The sequence below is a fragment of the Lynx canadensis genome, chromosome C1 (assembly GCF_007474595.2).
Source record: "Lynx canadensis isolate LIC74 chromosome C1, mLynCan4.pri.v2, whole genome shotgun sequence".
NCBI lineage: Eukaryota > Metazoa > Chordata > Mammalia > Carnivora > Felidae > Lynx > Lynx canadensis.
In genome coordinates this window covers 89,551,242-89,574,006 of record NC_044310.1, presented here as the reverse complement: position 1 = coordinate 89,574,006, position 22,765 = coordinate 89,551,242, and the positions used below count along the sequence as shown (strand labels likewise).

The window sequence follows — 22,765 nt, the reverse complement described above, 5'->3', positions numbered from 1 at the left end:
TTTTTAATTTTTTTTAATGTTTGTTTATTTTTGAGATGGAGGAAGAGAGACAGATAGAGAGAGAGAGAGCAGGGGAAGGGGCAGAGAGAGGAAGACAGAATCTGAAGCAGGCTCTAGGCTCTGAGCTGTCAGCACAGAGTCTGATATGGGGCTCTAACTCATGGACCATGAGATCATGACCTGAGCCGAAGTTAGACACTTAATTGACTGAGCCACCCAGGCACCCCAAAACACAAATTCTTATTGAGTAATGACTTGAAGATTTCTCACCACATTTAGAAGAGGTGTTCTCTAATGCAGGAGAATACTGAACCGTAGTCTTATATATTCTGTTTGATAAAGGAAGCAACTACAGAAAGCTTTTACTTGTTCAAAGTACCCAGTGTTATAGATGCCAAAACCCCAACAGCTCTCCCAATGGTATTTCAAAACAAACACATCAAACTTGATTTTCACTAGAAATGTTCTTTATTCACCCCAATAAACAAACAAACAAACAAACAAACAGACCCAAATTTTATGTATAAAGCAACACCACAAATTAGTGAGCTTCATCTTCTGGACAAGAACACCAAGTTAGTCTCTCTTCATAAAAAGCAATGACAATTTGAGGACACAATTTGCCTCTTTTGTCAGCACCAAGTCTGCCGCATCTGAATCTTTCTGTTTCATGAGAAATATGAATTCTCCACTGCTGTCTGTGGCCCCAGTTACTTGTTCAGGGTTAAGACCTCTAGCAAAGTCTCTTGGTTTATCAGCAGCATCTCTTTTCTTCTTTGATTTGCTATCACGAGATTCACCATCAGATAAGGATTGTCTTTTTGTACCATTTTTTTTTTCTTTACCGGCTTTTTGAGAATTAAGAAATGCTTCAATTAGCTCTGGATAATTTAAATTTTCTTCAGGTTCCAAGTATTGTCACCATCTGTAAATCCCTTCCACTTGAGGAAATCCTCCGTTTTCCCATTTACTACATGTCAGCCCAGGACTTTTTCCACCACAAAATCTCCAGGCTCTGCCTCTTCTATATTTTTACTCTCTCCGTTCTATCTCTTTCCCATGGTTTGCAATGTAGTTTTATTGGAGGACATGTTTTATTGCAGATTTGAAGAGCTATTACTCACCACCTCTGAGATGCTCTGGGTCTCAGGTCTGCGACGTCTCTGGCCCTGTGCTCCTCAAGCTCCATCCACCTCTCTCAATGGGTTAGTTAAAATGTAAGATTCCATCACCAGTGCCAGAATTTTTTTTTTATGTTTTTGTTTTTTATTCTACCTCAAACAAAAATGATACCTCCTGATTCAATGTGTGCTAAGAGCAAATATACTTAGATTCTGCTTACTCTTTTCGCTTATTTAGTACCCAAATAGCTTTCTTTAATATACATCTGAATAAGTTGAATATTTCAATTAACAATATCTAATAATGTTACATATTTCTTTGTATATGGTAGTCTTAGACCAACACAGGTTGTTTATTCTTCAAGAAATTCATGACCAAGTTTTATGATGATGCAAGTAGGTAAAACATAGCCTCATTTTTTTTTCATGTAGGTAGAATATGTGGAAAATTGCAATACCTAGCATGCATTGCTACAAGGTCCCTTCCTTTTTGTATTCTGGTTTCTGCAACATCACAGTGGGTTCTGTGCCCTATAAGTTATGACTTTCAGAAGTAAATACTAAAATGGGAATTTGGTGGGGTGCCTGGGTGGCTCAGTCGGTTGAGCGTCCAACTTCGGCTCAGGTCAAGATCTCATGCTCTGTGAGTTCGAGCCCCGCATCAGGCTCTGTGCTGACAGCTCAGAGCCTGGAGCCTGCTTCTGATTCTGTGTCTCCCTCTCTCTCTGCCCCTCCCCCGCTTATGCTCTCTCTCTCTCTCTCTCTCTCTCTCTCTCTCTCTCTGTCTCTCAGTCAAAAATAAATAAAACATTAAAAATTTTAAAAAAATAAATAAAATGGGAATTTGGCATACAGAATGTTTACAGGGAAGAAAGAGTGTTGGGCAAAGAAAAAAACTGAACCATCGGGGCACCTGGGTGGCTCAGTTGGTTAGGTGACTGACTTTGGCTCAGGTCATGATCGCACAGTTCGTGAAATCGAACCCTGCATCGGGCTCCGTGCTGACAGCTCAGAGCCTGGAGCCTACTTCAGATTCTATGTCTCCCCTCCTTCTACCCCTCCACTGCCCACACTCTCTGTCTCTCTTTCAATAATAAATAAATGTTAAAAAAAATTTAAGGAAAAAAAGAAAAAAAAAAGAAAAAACTGAGCCACAATCCAGGCTCAACAAAGCCTTGGTCAGTCATAGAGGGAAGATATACAGCATACATAGCCCATCAGAGAAGTCTCACATTGGGCCCAAAACAGCGAGGCCTTTGTGCCCCCATCTCAATCAGTCATTGGATGTGAGCTGCTCAGGTTGGCATAACCTTTATATATGGGTCTCCACAGACAAGGTATATATCCTGGTGGACCTGAAAGCTAAAGGCTGTCTGCTGACAAAGGGGGTACTAAATTCTAGAAAACAGTATGGAGGTTCCTCAAAAAACTAAAAATAGAACTACCCTACGACCCAGCAATTGCACTACTAGGCATTTATCCACAGGATACAGGTGTGCTGTTTCGAAGGGACACAGGCACCCCCATGTTTATAGCAGCACTATCAACAATAGCCAAAGTATGGAAAGAGCCCAAATGTCCATCGGTGAATGAATGGATAAAGAAAATGTGGTATATATACACAATCGAGTATTACTTGGCAATCAAAATGAATGTAATCTTGCCATTTGCAACTACGTGGATGGAACTGGAGGGTATTATGCTAAGTGAAATTAGTCAATCAGAGAAAGACAAAAATCATATGACTTCACTCATATGAGGACTCTAAGAGACAAAAGAGATGAACATAAGGGAAGGGAAACAAAAATGATATAAAAACAGAGAGGGGGACAAAACAGAAGAGACTCAAATATGGAGAACTGAGGGTTGCTGGAGGGGTTGTGGGATGGGGGATGGGCTAAATGGGTAAGGGGCATTAAGGAATCTACTTCTGAAATCATTGTTTCACTATATGCTAACTAATTTGGATGTGAATTTTAAGAAATAAAAAATAAAATTAGAAAGAAGATCTTGGGGCGCCTGGGTGGCTCAGTCAGTTGAGCGCCGACTTCAGCTCAGGTCACGATCTCGCGGTCCGTGAGTTCGAGCCCCACATCGGGCCCCTGTGCTGACAGCTCAGAGCCCGGAGCCTGTTTCAGATTCTGTGTCTCCCTCTCTCTGACCCTCCCCCCGTTCATGCTCTGTCTCTCTGTCTCAAAAATAAATAAACGTTAAAAAAAAAAAAAAAAAAGAAGATCTTGGCAGTGCATTTCCATGTCCATAACAATTTGTTGTTACAAGGGGTATTCTGGGTGAAAAGTTCTGCTTCAAGAATCAGTCAGTGTATGAGAACAGAACAGAATCTCAAGATAGGGGCAAAATCATAATTAGGTAATGTCATATTAGTCAACTGGAAGGACTTCTCCGTTGTTCTGGCACTAAACAATAATTTCATGGTGTAGAATGCTATTGTCACAGTCAATTTGTTTTTCTCCTATAATTTCTTTAGCTTTTACTTCACTATTCACTTTTACTTTACATTGTGAATGGGTATAATGCTAATTTGATTTTTATTTTAGCAAACTCAATAGTTACATGCTTTGATACTTTGATTTATTTTGCAATGATGACATGAATACATAAGTTTTTATTAATTATTCTAGTTACTGAAGAGTCATTTTGATATAAAGATTCCAGTTTGTCTTCCATCAACTAAATGAATTTCTGAATTCCTTGATTTTATTTTTACTCCCTTCACTTGGTTTAGGAGGTACTTCAATTGTCTTTATTTTTACAGATTTGGGATATTCTCAAACTTTCCTCCATATCAATTTGAAAAACACACTGAACTGAGGTTACCTCAATGATTAAAAATCATATTTGTAGAAATAAAATGACCAAATCAGAAAGGGTTGAAACTTCTAAATTGAGCATGTTATCACTGATTGCTTTCTCATCTAGAGCATTAGCTGATTCAATTTAGCAATAGGACTGAATTCCATCCTCTTATCAGACCTTCAACAGAATTTTATACCCAGCTAAAAATATCACTCAAAATTAAAAGCAAAATAAATATATTCATTCTCTCTCCCTCCCTGTCTCTCTCTCTCTCTCTCTCTCTCTCTCTCTCTCTCTCTCTCTCTCACACACACACACACACACACACACACACACACACGCAGGCACCTAAGAGAAGTAGTCGCCAGTAGAGCAACACTACCAAAATACTACAGGAAGTCTTCAGGTTGAATAAAAATAATCTCATATGACCTGAAGGAGGTATAAAAACCACTAATATCTGCAAAAAAGGTAAATAAATGAGCAAATATAAAATAGGTAAATATATTGCATGTTTAAAGCAATAAATCTCAAATTTTAACATGCAGCTTTAACACCATATATAAGAAATCATCTATACTACAACACTGCTTGAGATGACAGAATATAAACATAATATTATTATCAGTAATAGGTCCATTCCAATTGTGAAATTTATATATCCAAAACCAAATGGATGATTCTAATTAATCAATAATCCCACAAGTTAAAGATACTTAGTTCAGGTGAATCAACCTTATAGAGAGTTGGCACATTTTGTTGTTGTTGTTTTTTTACTGTTTTGTTTTGTTTTTTAAAAATGTTTATTTATTTATTTTGAAGAGAGAGAAAGAACAAGTGGAGGAGGGGCAGAGAGACGGGGAAAGAGAGAATCCCAAGCTGGCTCCTCACTATCTGTACTGAGCGAGATGCGGGGCTTGAACTCACAAACTGTGAGATCATGACCTGAGCCAAAATCAAGAGTCAACTGACTAAGTCACCCAGGAGTCCCAAGAGTTGGTATGTCTCTTTGGAGACAACATAATTCTGTAAACCTGTTTATGGTCCATATGTTCCTTTATGTAAGACAGAAGATATAACTGCATAAAAGCATCCAGGAAACATTGTGAATTGATGTTATCATTAGTGAGGCATAAAACATTCACTTTCAATGCTTAAATAGCTGCCTATAAGGCAATTCAGTTTTATAAGTTTTACTTCACCATACTTATACTTATTCTCCTTGTTTACTTCCTTTGAAACTAGGATTCTACTTTCATTAAGACAGCATGTTTTACAATTTTTCTACCCCCAAAGTCTTTAAATGATATTTAGGGCACCAAATATATGGAATGCATATAGATTAAATATCAATCAATTTTGCTTCTGCAGATAGCAGTGAACACTAAAACTTGAACAGGTCTTTCATAATATTCTTTCTTGTGGTAAAGTCATTCTAATATAGATCCACATAAAACCATTACATTCATTAAAAAATCAACAGCAACAAAAACCCTAAAGTTACAATTGGTAGTATTTATTGAAACTTTAATTTTTGAAGGAATTTTAAATATACTACCCAATATAATTACCCTATTAATACGATGATGTTATTATTATTATTATTATTATTATTAAATTTTTTTTTAATGTTTTATTTTTGAGACAGAGAGAGACAGAGCATGAATGGGGGAGGGGCAGAGAGAGAGGGAGACACAGAATCGGAAGCAGGCTCCAGGCTCTGAGCCATCAGCCCAGAGCCTGACGCGGGGCTCGAACTCACGGACCGTGAGATCGTGACCTGAGCTGAAGTCGGACGCTCAACCAACTGAGCCACCCAGGCACCCCTATTATTATTATTATTATTATTATTATTATTATTATTCTGTTGGTAAAATAATTGAGCACTAAAATATTTAGTAAATTCTGTTGGAGCTAGGATTTAGGTATGAGCTTCCCAGACTTCCTCTAATGAAAGAAGTTTATAGTGAACATCAGGACCCCTGAAACTCTATGTTATCTTTGAGGAATAATTTTCTAGAAGTATGAAACTACATAGTTACTTAAATGTACAAATAAAATTAAAGAAAATAGATATGCTATATTTTTTGTACAACAGTATTTTTTTTCTTTTTTCAAGACCAAAGGACTTATGGAAATAAAATATATTTTACTTGAAAACATCAAAGTGCTTTCAAGAAAATGAATGTAGAAGTTCTTACAGTGTCTTCTGTGATTAGTGGTTCCTGTAGACTTTCAATAACGCTAAGCTGCAATACAGAACAGTGAGTCACTAACTGTAAAGTCACACCATCTTTTCTCTAAGGAAAGTTCATAACTTGCAATACCTTTTGGGTTTGTCTGTAAGTAGAGATATCACATAAAATTTCAGTGGCAATATTTGAGATAAAAATTAAAAGAGAAATAGTTTTGAAATTAACTTTAAAAATAGTTCCTGTTATGAATATTTTATGGAAAGCAGTTCCACCAATTAGCTCCTAGGTATGCAGAGACCTGATAGCTGGATGCTGCCTGAGGCACATATGACATTAGAAAAATAAATCAGCTCTGAAGAATTCAGAGGACAGGTTCAAACATGAACATGGATTAAGTCACACAAAAATGAAAGGGCTGAAGTATGGAGTTCTTTAAAAATTTGCAATGAGATTGTAAACTCAATTCTCAGTTGCTCAGTCTGTGTAATTGCTTGGATATACGCATATGAGAAGACTTAGAGCCAGATGTTGATCTTTTATTCTCACCCTATGGAGTCTGTCCTTTCTTTGAATTTATTACTGGTTCCTTCAAAGTAAATGTTCACTGGGGTTTAGATGAGAGATGAAAACCAGGCACATAATGATGTTTGTGACTCTTGGTATGAGAGAATTTGGCAAATGATTCTTTCCTACTTGAATCTTCTTAGCAGCTCTCATTGACTTTTGTATAATAACTAGAGAATTGATTTTAAGTTAATCCAGAGAACTATTCTATTATCATGTAAATATTTCACATGTTTTATAGAATTTGCATCATGTTTTAAAAATTGCAAACCTAATGATATCTAGGAGATCTGTTCTCTTATTATTTTTACCCCCAATCATTACACTGGAAATGGAAGAGTTAGCCATTAAATATTTCTATTTTATGTGAAATTTGTTTTGGTGTATTAGAATTCCTATTCTCTGAAAATATGTAATTAATCCCGCTTTACATTCATTTATACTTTTTTATGTCAATACAAACTATCATTTAATATTCATGTTAATTTACGCACTGTTCATCCAGTTACATCATGTTATCCAACTCCCAGGAATATCATTCATCTATGATTTAACTTGAATGGCATTCTGAAGTGCAACCACAAAAAATAACGTCTCTTTTTGTGAATATTATTGGAAAGGGCATTATAATACAATGGGGAAGGACTATTAAAAAGATAAAATCTACAATAAGTATTTTTGAGATTCACTTGTTTATTCAGCAGTTATTTACAAAACTCTAACATGTATCATTTAGGACATTTAGACCTGGAAATACACAGAGAAAACCAGACACTGTCCCTTCTCAGAAAACTTGAAGTATAATGGGAGAATGCATTAATACAATAATTATATAAATATATAGCTTCCTACTCTGATATATGCTACAGAGGAGAATCAGACAAATGTAAGGTAGTATGATGTAAGTTAATGCAATCCGATAAATAAAGCAAGGATTTTTTTAACAAAATGGCACTTCAGCTGGAAATCAGCCATGCTAATTAAGAGAGATATGAGGTTGATTTCCACAACCTTTGTACAAATGTCTTATGCAGTAGTGGGTTTGGAACACTATAAAATAAAAGATTACCTGATCAGAACTTGGAAAAAACAAGTGAAACTAATGAGCAGCAATATTCTAGAAGCAGGTAAGAGTCTAGGTGAGTAGGGCATAGATACATATTAAACATTTGGATCTTTACCTGAAGAGCAATGGGAACCAAGCAAATGTTTTAAGCAGAGGTTTGAACAAAGTTTAGAAAGACCATCCTTTCTGGATCCTTCACTAAACTCTTGCTAAGCCTTCTTTTTTAATTATATTACAATGTTCTATTTTCTTTTATGACAATTTGCTTCATATATTTTTATTCATCATGAGTAAGATAGTACCTGCTATGGTTATTCCTTATTCTTAATACCAATTAAACTTTTCATGCTCTTCAGAATGGGAATCACAACTAGCTATGAGAAATAGGGCACATTTCTTATTTCTTTTAAATGTCTCAATCCATTTGGACATCTTCCCATTGATCCAGTTGGATGCTCTTCTCCTAAACTTCTCTTATTTTTTCCCACAAATCTATTTGTCCACTCCATTCCCCAAGGGCCAAAATCAGTTTTCCTCTCATAAGTTAATATATTAATTTATTGAAATCCTATTATATCTGGCAGTTGTTGGCTCAATAACCATATGTTTTAACAATAACCTTTAATAAGGTCAATATTCTAAATATGTAACTCACAACACTGAAGGAGATTTTAAAATGACTTATGATCCCTTCCTAGCCTACATGCAAATCTAATACAGTTTATTAGGGAAAAATGTCTCTTACCCTTTTCCCTATTTTCATTATCACCCAGGGGTAATAAGAGATAACACCAACTGGACTATATTCATTATGTAAATAGTGTGGATTCAGAAAAAGTAGGTAAAGAATATATCCTTAAAACAAAATAATTCACTTGGCATGAATTTTAGTTATCTATATTTTAAGAAATAGAAAATACTTTAGTATTACCATGTACAAAAATTAACCCATAATGGATCAAAGACCTAATACAAAGCCTATAAAGAATCAAACTTTTAGAAGAAACATACGACAAAAGTCTCACAGCACTGGTTTGACAATGATTTACTGGATATGACATGAAAGGCACTTTTTGTTTTGTCATGTTTGTGACAAAAAAAAAAAAAAAACAACAGACAAAAGTGGGCTTCATGAAAAATTAAAAAATTTGTGCATCAAAAGACACTATCCACAGAATAAAAAGGCAATCTAGAGAAAAGGAGAAAATATAAAGAACTCATACAACTCAAAAACAACAAAAACAATCCAGTGAAAAAATGATCAAGACTTGAACATACGTGTTTCCAAAGAAGGTATGCAAATGGTCAATAAGCACATGAAAAGATTTTTAGCAATACTAATAATTAGAGAAATGTAAATCAGAACTACAATAAGATACCACCTCATATCCATCTGGATTGCTCCTATCAAGAAAATTGAGGACAAGTGTCAGCTAAGATATGGATAAATTGAAATCCTTGTGCACTGCTGGTGGGAATGTAAAATGGCAAAGCCATTGTGGAAAACAGTATGGCAATTTATCAAAAAATTAAAAATAGCATTACCATATGATCCAACAATTCTGCTTTGAAGCATATACCCAAAATAATTAAAAGGCAGGTGTTGAAATACATTTGCACCCCTATGTTGACAGCAGCAACATTATTCACAATAGCTAAAGCATGGAAGCAACTCAATTGTCCACAGATGAATGCATAAGCAAGATGTGATGTGTGTACATATATATATACACATATATATGTGTATATATATATATACACACACATATACGTGTATATATATACATGTATGTGTGTCATATATATATACACATAAATGTGATATGTATATACATACACAAAGCCATATATATATATATATATATATATATATATATATACATGTACACAGCCATATATATATATATATATATATATATATATATATAGACACATTCTTCAGGGAAGGATCTAGATTATTGGTTCTCCAAGTGTGGCCCTTGGACCAGCAGCAGAAGTACCACCCAGAAACTTGTTATAAATGCAAATTTCTGAACACCCCTCCAAAGGTACTGAATTAGGAAGCTCTGAGGATGTAGCCTAGAAATCAGTGTTTTAACCAACATACCATCATTATTTACATGCTAAAGCTTAAGATCACTAATATGGGTATATCTATGTTTCCCTTCAGTACACTCTGTTTTTATCCTTTTAGCCCTGGATTTGATTGAAAGCATTTTTTTTTTTTTTTCTGGCTAGGGGTTTGGTGAGTAAGTTAAATTCTGTGAGCCTAAATAATTTATAGTATACAGCATTTCCTAACAGTAGAAATTATACTCTACTGAAGTTTACATACATATTTTACTTTCTGAAAATCAACTTGACCACATATTAACAGAAAATACTTGTATCTATTTCTCTAGAACAAGCTATAAACATAAGTCATGTGTTGAACATTTTCCTCTGTAAGTCTCTAACTCTGTAAGGCATCAGTGAACTTACAAAATCATTCTAAATTTAACCCACTTTTTTGAACTCCTTCTAATGCAAAAATAATCTGATCACCATATATGTTATTAAAATTAAAATTTCTTCTTTAGATAAAATTTTTTCATAATTCAATTTTATTTTTTCTACTATACATTATTCTACACTATTTGTGGCTAAATTGTTCTTACCATTTATTTCTACATATGGATTTTATAAGGATAATTTCCATGGCAACGAATACAGGTTTTCAGCAAATAATAACTTTGAAGATGCCATGGGTTTGTGTTTTGGGTTATTCCATTAACCCTAAGAGACTTTTTTATTTAGTTTTCTTGGAAGGACTTAATTCGAAGTACAAGAGTAAAGATCAGATGTAAACTAGAATAGATGCGTCTTTCTGAAATATAATGCCTATAGAGACCTGCTTATATCCTGGGTTATAAAATGAATAATTTAAAACTAAATCAAACCAATTATTTTCAGATATGGTTGATATTTAAAGAATATTCTCTTCCTGCTGGTAAATATATATCCATTCACATTTTCTCTTCCCGCTGGTAAATACATATTCATTCACATTTTCCTTCACAATTAACTTATTCCATTACTAAAGCTATTTTGTTTACTCTAAAGCAAGAAAATCAGACTGTATTTGTACTATAGTTGTTTTAGATAAAAATGTTTTATTTTTAAAGTGTTTTCATTTTTATTCTTATCATATATAAATGTAATTTGATATTGTTATAAATAATAATTCTTATTTTTATTTTTCAACAAATGCTTGTTAAGGTTTTGAATATGTGGCAATTACTAAGAAAAACATTGAAAACAGAATAATAAGCAAATATTGGCTCTGATTTCATGAAGTTTAAAATATAAAGGGAGGCATTTCATATGCAATATTACAATATAATTTCATATCAAGGTACATTAGTGTGATTTTTGTCTTTTAATGTGAGTGCAGATAACTAAAATAAATGGTAAGATTTGACAGCATTACATATATTGAAGTAGTGTGCATATCCATAAATCTGTTAATTTAGACGGTACTTCAAAGACTTCATAAGGGAAATCTGCATATATAACCAGCATATAAAATGCTGCCTTCGTTGAAAGAACCACTTGAACAACATAAAAATAATAATTCTTCCAAATATTCCCACATTTCTGTGCCTTTTGCTCTGTATATACTTGATAACATGTTGCAGGTCTAGACTATAGCCTTCAGATCTTCTGTGTATTTTCTAGACTATTGTATCAGTTGTAGTAATCCACCCAGATACTTGACTGATGGACTGAACCTGTTGTCCATTTCTTTGATTTCTTTAGAAAGCACAGGGGCGCCTGGGTGGCTCAGTCAGTTAAGTGTCCGACTTTGGCTCAGGTCATGATCTCATGGTCCGTGAGTTCAAGCCCCGTGTAGGGCTCTGTGCTGACAGCTCGGAGCCTGGAGCCTGCTTCAGATTCTGTGTCTCCCTCTCTCTCCGACCCTCCCCCGTTCATGCTCTATCTCTCTCTGTCTCAAAAATAAATAAACATTAAAAAAAATTAAAAAAAAAAAGAAAGCACAGTATGTATGTGTGTGTGTGTGTGTGTGTGTGTGTGTGTGTGTGTGTATTGGGTGGAGTAAAATAATTTTAATTCTTTTAATATTTATTCCTGAAAATACTCCAGCTTTGTGTATGCTTTTTTTTAATGTTTATTTATTTTGAGAGAGAGTAGGGGGAGAAGGGGCAGAGAAAGACAGGGACAGAGAATCTAAAGCAGGTTCTGTGCTGACAGCAGAGAGCCTGATGCAGGGCTTGAACTCAAGAACCATGAGATCTCGACCTGGGCCGAAGTTGGATGCTCAGCTGACTGAGCTACCCAGGTGCCCCCAGCCCAGCTTTGTGTATTCTTATAAGCAAATCAGTGACTTTTTAAAATGATTCTTTAAGTTGAAAGAGCACTGCTATTAAAACCAGTAGCATAAACAAGGACGCTTTACATATCGAATGCATAATGATGTCCTTGGAAGCCCAATATACCAATATATTTATAGCCAAATATGCCACCAATATATTTATAGCCAAATATACCACTATATATGTATACAAATACATAAAGAAAAAAATCATGAAATGCTAACATGAAAATATTATGTAACTTTAGATGGTTTAGAAATTAATTACACAGAGTAGACATGAATTCATTTTGTTGAACTATCTTGGAATCTAAACAAATGGTGTGAGATTAAACTATGACGATTAATTTAACCATATGATTTTTGAAACCTATCAAGATCCAAATTTTAGAATATGAAATTAAATGCAGGTAGAAATTAACATTTAAAAATATATTAAAATGTTTAATCTTAATTGTCATAGGGGGAATGCAAAATATCATTATAATAAATACAATTTTGTATACACTATGTTGGTGAAACTTACAATTTCATAGTACCAAAAACTAGCAAATGAAATATAATGGGAGATTGTAAAACAATGATATTTGAAAGTATCAATTCCTAGAAACATTGGAAAAATTGAGTATGTGCGGTCTCTGATCCACTTATCCCATATTTATGTAAATTTAGTAGAGACGCTCAAAATTACATACCAAAAAATTTTAAAGCTGTTCATATTAAAAGTGCTTGTAATAGGAGAAACCTAGAAACCAACCAAATGCCTATCAACTCAAGGATGGATAAATTTTAGAAACAGTTTAAAATATAAAATAGTTCATGAAATGGTAGAAAATATAATAATAATAATAAATTATATATATAATATATATATATAATAAATCTTTATTTTAGAGTGTCTTGGTGGATATGATATTGGAAATGGGAGTATTTAATGCAATGATTGCAATCATTCAGGTGAAAGATGAAAGCTTATAAAAAAGACTAAAGAGAAAAAAACTATAGTGGATATGTTAAAGGAGGAAAATTTACAATAATATGTAGCAACTGGTTGTGGTGGGGAACATAAAAAAATGGTTATAACTCTTTGATGTTTGAATTATGTGATCATATACTATATTTCTAATTGCAGTCTCTTGCACAGAAGAAACATTTCTAGATAAGGCAATTGTGATTATGAATTCAGATAACATAGTACACAAATGTACCGATTAAATGAATATCTAATTTACAGATGAGTAATTCACAACTTAATACTGACTATCAATCAGTTCCCATTGGGTTACTGACTAGACTTTACATCAGGAAAATATCAAGGGAAGTTTAAGTAATTTGTTTATTCTGCTACTTGGACCATTCTTATCTGCTTTATCCTTTTAGACTCTGGTAGAGTGTTTTAGATGGGGGCATAGTCACTTCCCTCACAGCTTATGTAATACATTCAGTTAAGAAAAAGATTATGTGATGGGTCACCTGGGTGGCTCAGTCAGTTAAGAGTTCAACTCCTGATTTCAGTTCAGATCATGATCTCAAGGTTCGTGAGTTTTAGCCCTGCATCAGGCTCTATGCTGATAGTGCTGATGGTGGAAAGCCTGCTTGGGATTCATTCTCTCTCTCTCTTTCTCTCTCTTTCTCTCCCTCCCTCTCAAAATAAATACATTTAAAAAAAAGAAAAAGAAAAGGATGATGTTGAATGTATTTAACAGTTTATTCTTGGAATAGTTTTTGAAAGATAGATAAGAGGTATACAATGGCTGCTTTACATGACTGCTTATTCGTATCTCTAGTGTTTTTTATAGATGTTAGAGATTTCTGACATCCAAAACTACTGAATCTCTGAGCTGAAAATTAATTTAAGTGATTTTTCCCTCATTCTACATTTGACCTGTAACTGAAGATCATACTGTGAAAATTTTGTGCATTTGGGTTCACTGGTTAATCCTACCAAACATTTTAGGAAGAAATTATACTAATCCTCTATAATCATCTCTTTCAGACAACAGAAGTAGAAGGAATACTTCCTAACTCATTCTACACAGCCAGCATTACCCAAATGCAAAAATAGATGAAGAAATTACAAGAAAAGGAAATATAGACCAATACATCTCATGAACATAGATTAAAAATCCTCAACAAAATATTATTAAATTGAATCCAAAAAAGTATTTAAAAATTACACACAATCACATGGTATTTATTCTAGGTATGCAATATGGGTTCAACATTCAAAAATCAATTAATGTAACCCCTCACATCAACAGACAACAAAAAGAAAAATCACACAATCATATCAATAGATACAGAAAAAAACATTTGACAAAATCTATCACCCATTTTAGAAAAAAACTCAGGAAAGCAGTAATAAAGGGGAAACTTTCTCAACTTGATAAAGACTAACTGTAAAAAACCTATAGCTAACATCATACTTCCTTGAAGCTTTCCTATTAAGATCAGGTACAAATCAAGGATGTCCCATCTCATTACTGCTTTTCAACATTATACTGTAAGTCTTTGCTAATGCAATTAAATAAGAAAAGAAAACAAAAGTAAACAGAGTGGGAAGACATAAAATTATCTTTGTTCACAGATGACATGATTGTCTATACAGAAAATTCAAAAGAATCAACCATAAAACCTCTAGGAACTAACAAGTGATTATAGCAAGATTGTAGGATACAAGGTTAAGATCCAAAAGTCAATTGATTTCCTATATATTAACAATGAATAGTGTATTTTAAATTTTTTTAACGTTTATTTATTTTTGAGACAGAGAGAGACAGAGCATGAACGGGGGAGGGTCGGAGAGAGGGAGACACAGAATCCGAAACAGGCTCCAGGCTCTGACCTGTCAACACAGAGCCTGATGCGGGGCTCAAACACATGGACCGCGATTTCATGACCTGAGCCGAAGTCGGCCGCTTAACCGACTGAGCCACCCAGGCGCCCCTGAATAAGTGTATTTTAAATGAAAAACACATTACCATTTATATTAACACCCCCCAAATGAAATATTTAGATATAAGTCTAATAAATATGCATAATAACTATATGAATAAAACTGCAAAAGTCTGATGAATAAAATAAAAAAGAACTAAATAGATGGAAAAATATTCCAGGTCATGGATAGGAATACTGAATATTGTCAAGATGTCAATTCTTCCCAACTTGATGCATGGATTCAATGCAATCTAAATCAAAATCGCAGCAAGTTATTTTATGGATATGGACAAATTAATTCTAAAGCTTGCATGGAGAGGCAAAGATATTACTAGACAACACAATACTGAATAACAAAGTTGGAGCACTGATGCTACCTGACTTCAAGACTTACTGTAACTCTTCAGTAACCAAGACAGCATGATGTTGGCAAAAGTAGACACAAATAGATAAATGAAACAGTATAGACACCCCCGACACAGACCCACGTAAACAGAGTCAACTGATCATTGACAAAGGAGCAAAGATAATACAATGGACAAAGATAGTCTTTTTCAACAAATGATACTGGAACAACTGGAGATCTCCATGAAAAAACATGAATCTAGACACAGATCATATACCCTGTGCAACAATTAACTCAAAATGGATAACAGACCTAACTATATAATGTAAAATTACAAAACTCCTAGAAGATAACATAAGAGAAAACCTAGGTGACCTTGGATATGGTAATACCTTTTTACATACAATACCAAAAACATGATCCATGAAAGAAATCATTGATAAGCTATATGTCATTAAAATTAAAAACTTCTGCTCAGCAAAAGATAAAATCAAAAGAATTAAAAGACAAGCCACAGCCTAGGAGAAAATATTTGCAAAAGACACATCTGGGGACCTCAGTGGTTCAGTCGGTTAAGTTAAGCATCTAACTCTTGATTTTGGCTCAGGTCATGATTACACAGTTCGTGAGATCAAGCCTCACATCAAGCTCGTGCTGAGAGCACAGAGCTTGCTTGGGATTCTCTGAGCTTCTTTCTCTGCCCCTCCCTTTTTCTCTGTCCCTCTCTCCCTTAAAATAAATAAATAAATAAATAAATAAATATTTAAAAATTTTAAAAAAGACATCTGATAAAGAATTTTTATTACTGTATATATATACATATGTATATATACATACATATATACATACATATGTACATATATGTGTACATACATATATATGTACATACATATGTACATACATATATATCTACATATGCACATACATATATATATATACATATGTATATATATATACAAATAGCTCTTAAAACTCAACCATAGGAAAACAACAACCTGATTAATAATTGGGACAAAGATCTTAACACATACCGTGAAGAAGATACACAGATGGCAGAGAAGCATAAGAGAAGTTTTTCAACATTGTATGTTATCAGGGGAATGCAAATTAAAACAATGAGATACCACTGCACACCTGTTAGAATGGCCAAAATTCAGAACATTGATTGCCAAATGGCAAAGATGTGGAGAAACAAGAATTCTCATACACTGCTGGTGTGAATACAAAATGAATGTCCAGTTTGGAAAACAATCTGACGGTTTTTGACAAAACGAAACATACTCTTACCATGTTATACAGAAATCATGCTCCTTGGTGTTTGTCCAGAGGAGCTGGAAACTTACGTCCACACAAAAACCTGATGTTTATAAAACATGTTGATATTTATCAAAATGGATGATTTATCATTTATCAAAATGATTCATTTATTCATTTATCAAAATGGAAGTTTTACTCATAATGCCAAAACTTGGAAGCAGCCAGGATACCCTTCAGTAGATGAAATAGATGAACTGTGGTACCAAGCAGACAATAAAATATTATTCAGTGATAAAAAAAATCAGTTATCAAGCCATGAAAAGACACAGAGTAATCTTAAATGCATATTACTAAGTGAAAGAAGGAAATCTGAGAAAGCTACATACATTATGATTCTGACTATATGACATTCTGGAAAAGACAAAAACTATGGAGGCAATAAAAAGATCAGCAGTAGGGATGCCTGGGTGGCTCAGTCAGTTAAGCATCTGACTTATGGCTCACATCATGATCTCACAGCCCCAGGGTTCAAATCCCACATCAGGTTCTGTGCTGACAGCTCAGAGCCTGGAGCCTGCTTCAGATTTTGTGTCTCCCTCTCTCTTCTGCCTCTCCCCCACTTGTTCTCTCTCTCTTTCTCTCAAAAATAAACATTAAAAAATTGGGGGGCACCTGGGTGACTCAGTTGGTTAAGCATCCAACTTCAGCTCAGGGCATGATCTCCCTGTGGTCTTTGAGTTCAACCCCCATGTTGGGCTCTGTGCTGACAGCTAAGATCCAGGATTCTGCTTCAAGTTCTATGTCTCCCTCTCTCTCTGCCCCTTCCCCACTCATGTTTTGTTTTTCTCTGTCTCTCAAAAATAAATAAATGTTAAAAAAAAATTTTTTAAAAAGATCAGTGGTTGGCCATCAGAAGTGGTGGGGGGAGAAATAAATAGGCAGAGCATAAGGGATTTTCACGACATTGAAAATATTATATATGATAAGACAATGGTGAATATATGTCTTATATATTTATCCAAACTCATAGAATGAGTGAACCCTTAGGTAAACTTTGGATTATGGGTGATAATGATGTATCAGTGTAGGTTCATTAATTGTAATAAACGTACCATATTAGTAAGTGATATTGATAATGGGGGATGCTATGCATGTGGGGGGCAGAGAGTATATACGAAATCTCTGTTCCCCTCCTCTTGATTTTATTGTAAACCTAAAACTCTTATTAAAAAACTAAAACATTTAAAAATTTTTATCAAGGGATGTTTTTAGATGATTCTCTCAAACTGAATATAAAACAGTACTGGTAAACATACCAAGTAACTCTCTGAAAAATGAACAAAGAAAACATGTTTTTTGAAAGCATAGACAGGACAATTCTAAAATATCAGAGAAATCCTTACTATCATGTATATCATATATATTATGTTATACCATATACATTATATCATATATGTTTATTTAATTAAATAAAAATAGATGTAGTATTAGTATATGGTAGTTTTTCTTCTAGATTTAAGTAGGCACTTCTTCTATGGGGCTAAAATAAGAAAACTTTCCTGTGGAGTTTCTTATACATGCTATCTCTAAGTGTTCATCTGCCAACTATTCCTAATCTCATTCTAAGAGAGGTTACATTTTTATAATACCATAAAATTCCATTTTGATGCTTCCTGTTTTTTTTCTTCAGACATTCCATCTTAGTATTTGCAGCTCCTCCTTCTTCTCAGCTCCTCTTTATCTATACATTAATTAATTATTAGGGGTTTTCTGGGATTTATACTTGTTCTTTCATGTTTTCTTTCCAATCTGCATCTCATTGACTCTCATTGACTCAATTATAATCTATAAGATAAAGCCCTCATATTTCGTATCTCCAGCTAATATTGATCCAAGGCCTGGATATACAATTCTCATTAACATCCCCCTTTACATCTCTCACAGGCATTTCCTATTTAACATCATCCCCTAACATAATACTCTTTCCATGCTACCTAAATCAGGAAATTACACCATGGTTACCCAATTCCCTTAATTCAAAACCTGGAGTTATTTCTGATTCTTTCTCTCTTTCCTATAAATTTCACAAATCTAGTGTATTCTATTCCATAACTCTCTGAAACCCATCCACTATATTGTTCCTCACTGTGAAGTGACCACGATTTTTCCTGTGAGTTACTTTAATAGTCTTTTAATTGATCTTTCACATCAACCTTGCTCTTTATGATTTTATTCTCTATCCTTCAGCTATGATCACCTTTATTAAATGTAAATCTGTGTTCTGATGTATAAAACAATTCAGTGACTTCTTGTTGATATTTGAATAGATCCAAAATTCAATAATGCTTTGTGTGGTTTATTTTCTGCCTGCCTCCTTGATTCCTTTCACAGTTCTATTTCCTTGGTGCTCCACACCTGTGATGATAACTTTTATGTGTCAGTGTGGTGACTTGCCAAAGTAAGGGAGACCCAGATATCTGGTAAACAGTATTAATGGAAGTGTCTGTGAGGGTGTTTCTGAAAGAGATCAGCATTTGATTCCATAGACTGAGTGAAGACTCCCACCTTCATCCAATCCATTAGGGGCCCAGCAGGGAACAAAAAGACTTTTTCTTTTTGAGCTGGGATGTCCGCCTTCTCCTGCCCTTGGACATCAGAGTTCCTGGTTCTTGGGCCTTCACACTCTTGGATGTATACCATGGGCTCTCAGACATTCAGATTAAATTACACTACTGGTTTTCTCTAGCATGTAGATGGCAGACTGGGGAAATTCACTGCCTCCAGAACAGTAAGCCAATTCCTATAACAAATATCTTCATATATTTCTCTATGTATCCTACTGGTACTATTTTTCTGAAGAACACTGACTAACACAATATGTTAGCTATACTGACCTACCTTCATTCAGCTCCTTTAATTGCCATGATTACTTCAAGCTCTGAACCATTTTTCCTGTGCCTGAAAAGATATTACTTACTCCTATTGTTCTTTTATATGTGTACTTGCCTAAAGGCAAAGACTAATTTTGATTCTTTTATCAAATACTCCCATAGTATACTAAAAGGCATTCTTTACAATATTTATATTTTTTATAATATATAACATATAACAAAAAAATCTACAGAGAGAAAAATCAAAAGTATTTCACTGAGGTAAACATAGGTGTAAATTTGATTTTAAAATTCACCAAAACTTAGAAATAAAAAGCATCATATTTTGTTTATTATGATATTAATTCTAGTGTGGATAGGATGGGACTCATAACTGTCAAGGTAAGAAAGAATTGACAAAATCTAGAAGAAATTAAAAAGAAAGTAATATTTCTAGAGCTTAGAATCATAATTTCTTTCAAGTTCATATAGTTTTCAAATTTTACTTCTATTTACTATTAATATTATTATTATTCAGACTGTACACATAAATGCATTTATATATTTTTAGTTCCAGCATATAAGTAAACATCTCTAAAATTTCTCTTTAAAAAGTTTTTTTCTAATGTTTATCTTTGAGAGAGAAAGAGACAGAGCACCAGTGGGGGAGGTGGAGAGACACAGGGAGACACAGAATCCAAAGCAGGCTCCAAGTTCTGAGGGGTCAACACAGAGCGCAACGCTGGGCTTGAACTCATGAACCTTGAGATAATGAGCTGAAGTTGGACGTTTAACCAACTGAGCCACCTAGGCGCCCCTCTAAAATTTCTCTTTTAATAAAAATGTTAAATAGCCATATGCAGGTATATTTTATCTTTATCTAATGAATGCCTTAATTCTATGTTTAATTTTAACAATTATCAGTTATCCTTTGCATGTCATCTCAGGCTTCATGGGCAGTGAGTTCAAGAAATTGGAATCCTATAATGAAAACTTGTGCACACTGCATTACACCTATTAAATTGCTTAACTTAGTTAAGCAATTTAATGAATTTGATTCAATGACTGTTCCTATAAATTTCCAATCCTCTAGTAAATTGCTATTTTCAAGATATATCATAAATCTACATTTTCTAGTCTTTTATCCTTTAAAATATCTAAGCCAATAACTTCTACCCTCCATTGTCATTTGTCTAATATATTCAGAGATGGTGTGAGGAAACAGAAAAAGAGAGGCAAATAGAAACATCACATACTACATATATGAAAGTAAAATTATTAAATATTTCTTTAATGTTGAGTTAGATGTATAAAGTAATAAGGGCTTATGGATAAACATTTTGATTGTTTTCAATCTTTTCTGTCTTATGAAAGCAGTGATTCTCATACTGCTTAATATCATATTCTATTAATTAGATGTGCACATCTTACTGCTTTAAATGAATTTTGATCTCCAAGCTTCTTATATGGTTTAAAAATATTTTTATTACATTAGTGTGCATCATTTACTATTTAAATGTCTTTCTGTTTGCTCATCTGATTAGTACTAAATAGGCTTTAAAAGACATTGTATTTTAGGGGCGCCTGGGTGGCTCAGTTAGTTAAGCATCTGACTTCAGCTCAGGTCACGATCTCCTAATTTGTGAGTTCGAGCTCCACGTCGGGCTCTGTGCTAACACCTCAGAGCCTGGAGCCTGCTTTGGATTCTGTGTCTCCCTCTCTCTCTCCCCTTCCCCCACTCAAACTCTGTCTCTCTCAAAAATAAACAGACATTAAAAAAGTATTTTATACTAATATGTTACATAAGGGATATAAATTTCTATAATTCTTTAGAATAAGTTACAGAAATATCTAGCAGTCTATGTTTAAGAGAAAAGAAAGCAGTATTTGTGTGAAAACTAGTTGATTTCAGATATATTCAGTGTTTCACATAATAAAGATGTCATTTATATACTCATAAAAGATAGATATGAAGACTGGAAATCAGATAGGTAACACTGTCTATTCCTCCCTGTAACTCCTCTGAGAATCATGAATGAGTCCCATGTCACTAGCTCTAGAAGCCTGCAAGCCTGCCTCTTTTTATTGGAGATATCTGTCATTGATGACAAATTATTATTTCAATAGCCTGAATAAAATATCTCCTCATTGACCAGTAAATCGTATTTTTGCAAATACTTTTACTTTCAACATTTTTATTTATGATTTATTTATTTCCAAATATACAGTAAAATGTGAATTTACAAAAATATGTGTGTACACATGCATATACACATATTATTTACTTAAGGTAAATAAAAGTTACAAAAACAAGAGAAATGTTAACTCATTAAGGTAATAATTTTCATCAACTTATATGGCTATATACATGTGACAAACATAGATACAGTGGCTAAATATAAAAAGAAATTAAGTAGAAATAGGCAATTTCTATTACTTTGACTAATTACAAGTTTTTTAAAAGTCCAAACAAAAAGGCCTTTGAAATCTTTACATTTTTTTTCTTTTGGATTCACAAAAATCTTTTGACTTTAAAATGTTAGCACCACCAGACCACCTGGGTGGCTCAGTCAGTTAAGTCCCTGACTCTTGATTTTGGTTCAAGTCATGATCTCACAGTTCATGGGTTCAAGCCCTGCATCAGGCTCTGCTTGGGAAGCAAGTAGCCTACTTGGGATTCTCTTTCTCCCCCTTTTGCTGCCTGCCCCTCAAATAAATAAACTTAAAAAAATAAACAAAATAAAATAAAATAAAATAAAATAAAATAAAATAGCGTCACAAGGCAAATCAGTGAGATCCTAATGAATAACTTAAAAGAGTAACTAACTCACTCTCCTCCTCTTAAAAAAGGTTTTGTTGTTTTTATTTGGGGGGAGGGTTGTTTTTGTTTTTTCCTGAGTAATACAGAAATAAGGCTCAGGGTGTGCTCAGTGACATACTGAAGTCATTTTGAGGATATAAATTTCATCCTACCAAGAAGGTAATAGTGAAGACATGTGTATTTCATATTCAGCTTTTGTACTCAAACTAAATTCCAGAAAAGAGAAATGTTGTGTCTCAGTATGCCTTCTTGTCTCCTAGTAACCACAGTAGTGGAATTTAAGCTACTAAGTCTAAATGTTTTTTTTCTTTTTAAACAGGAAGAGAACAATATGAAGAGAAGTGTTACAATGAAAATACATATGGCAACAAAATGCTTATATGTGATGAGTACTGGAAG

The 22,765-nt window shown here is 33.9% G+C and overlaps 1 pseudogene; it reads right to left on the bottom strand.

Annotated features, from left to right (window-relative positions):
• Positions 1 to 541: 541 nt before the first annotated feature.
• Positions 542 to 1,091, bottom strand: LOC115519769 (annotated as a pseudogene).
• Positions 1,092 to 22,765: the final 21,674 nt, after the last annotated feature.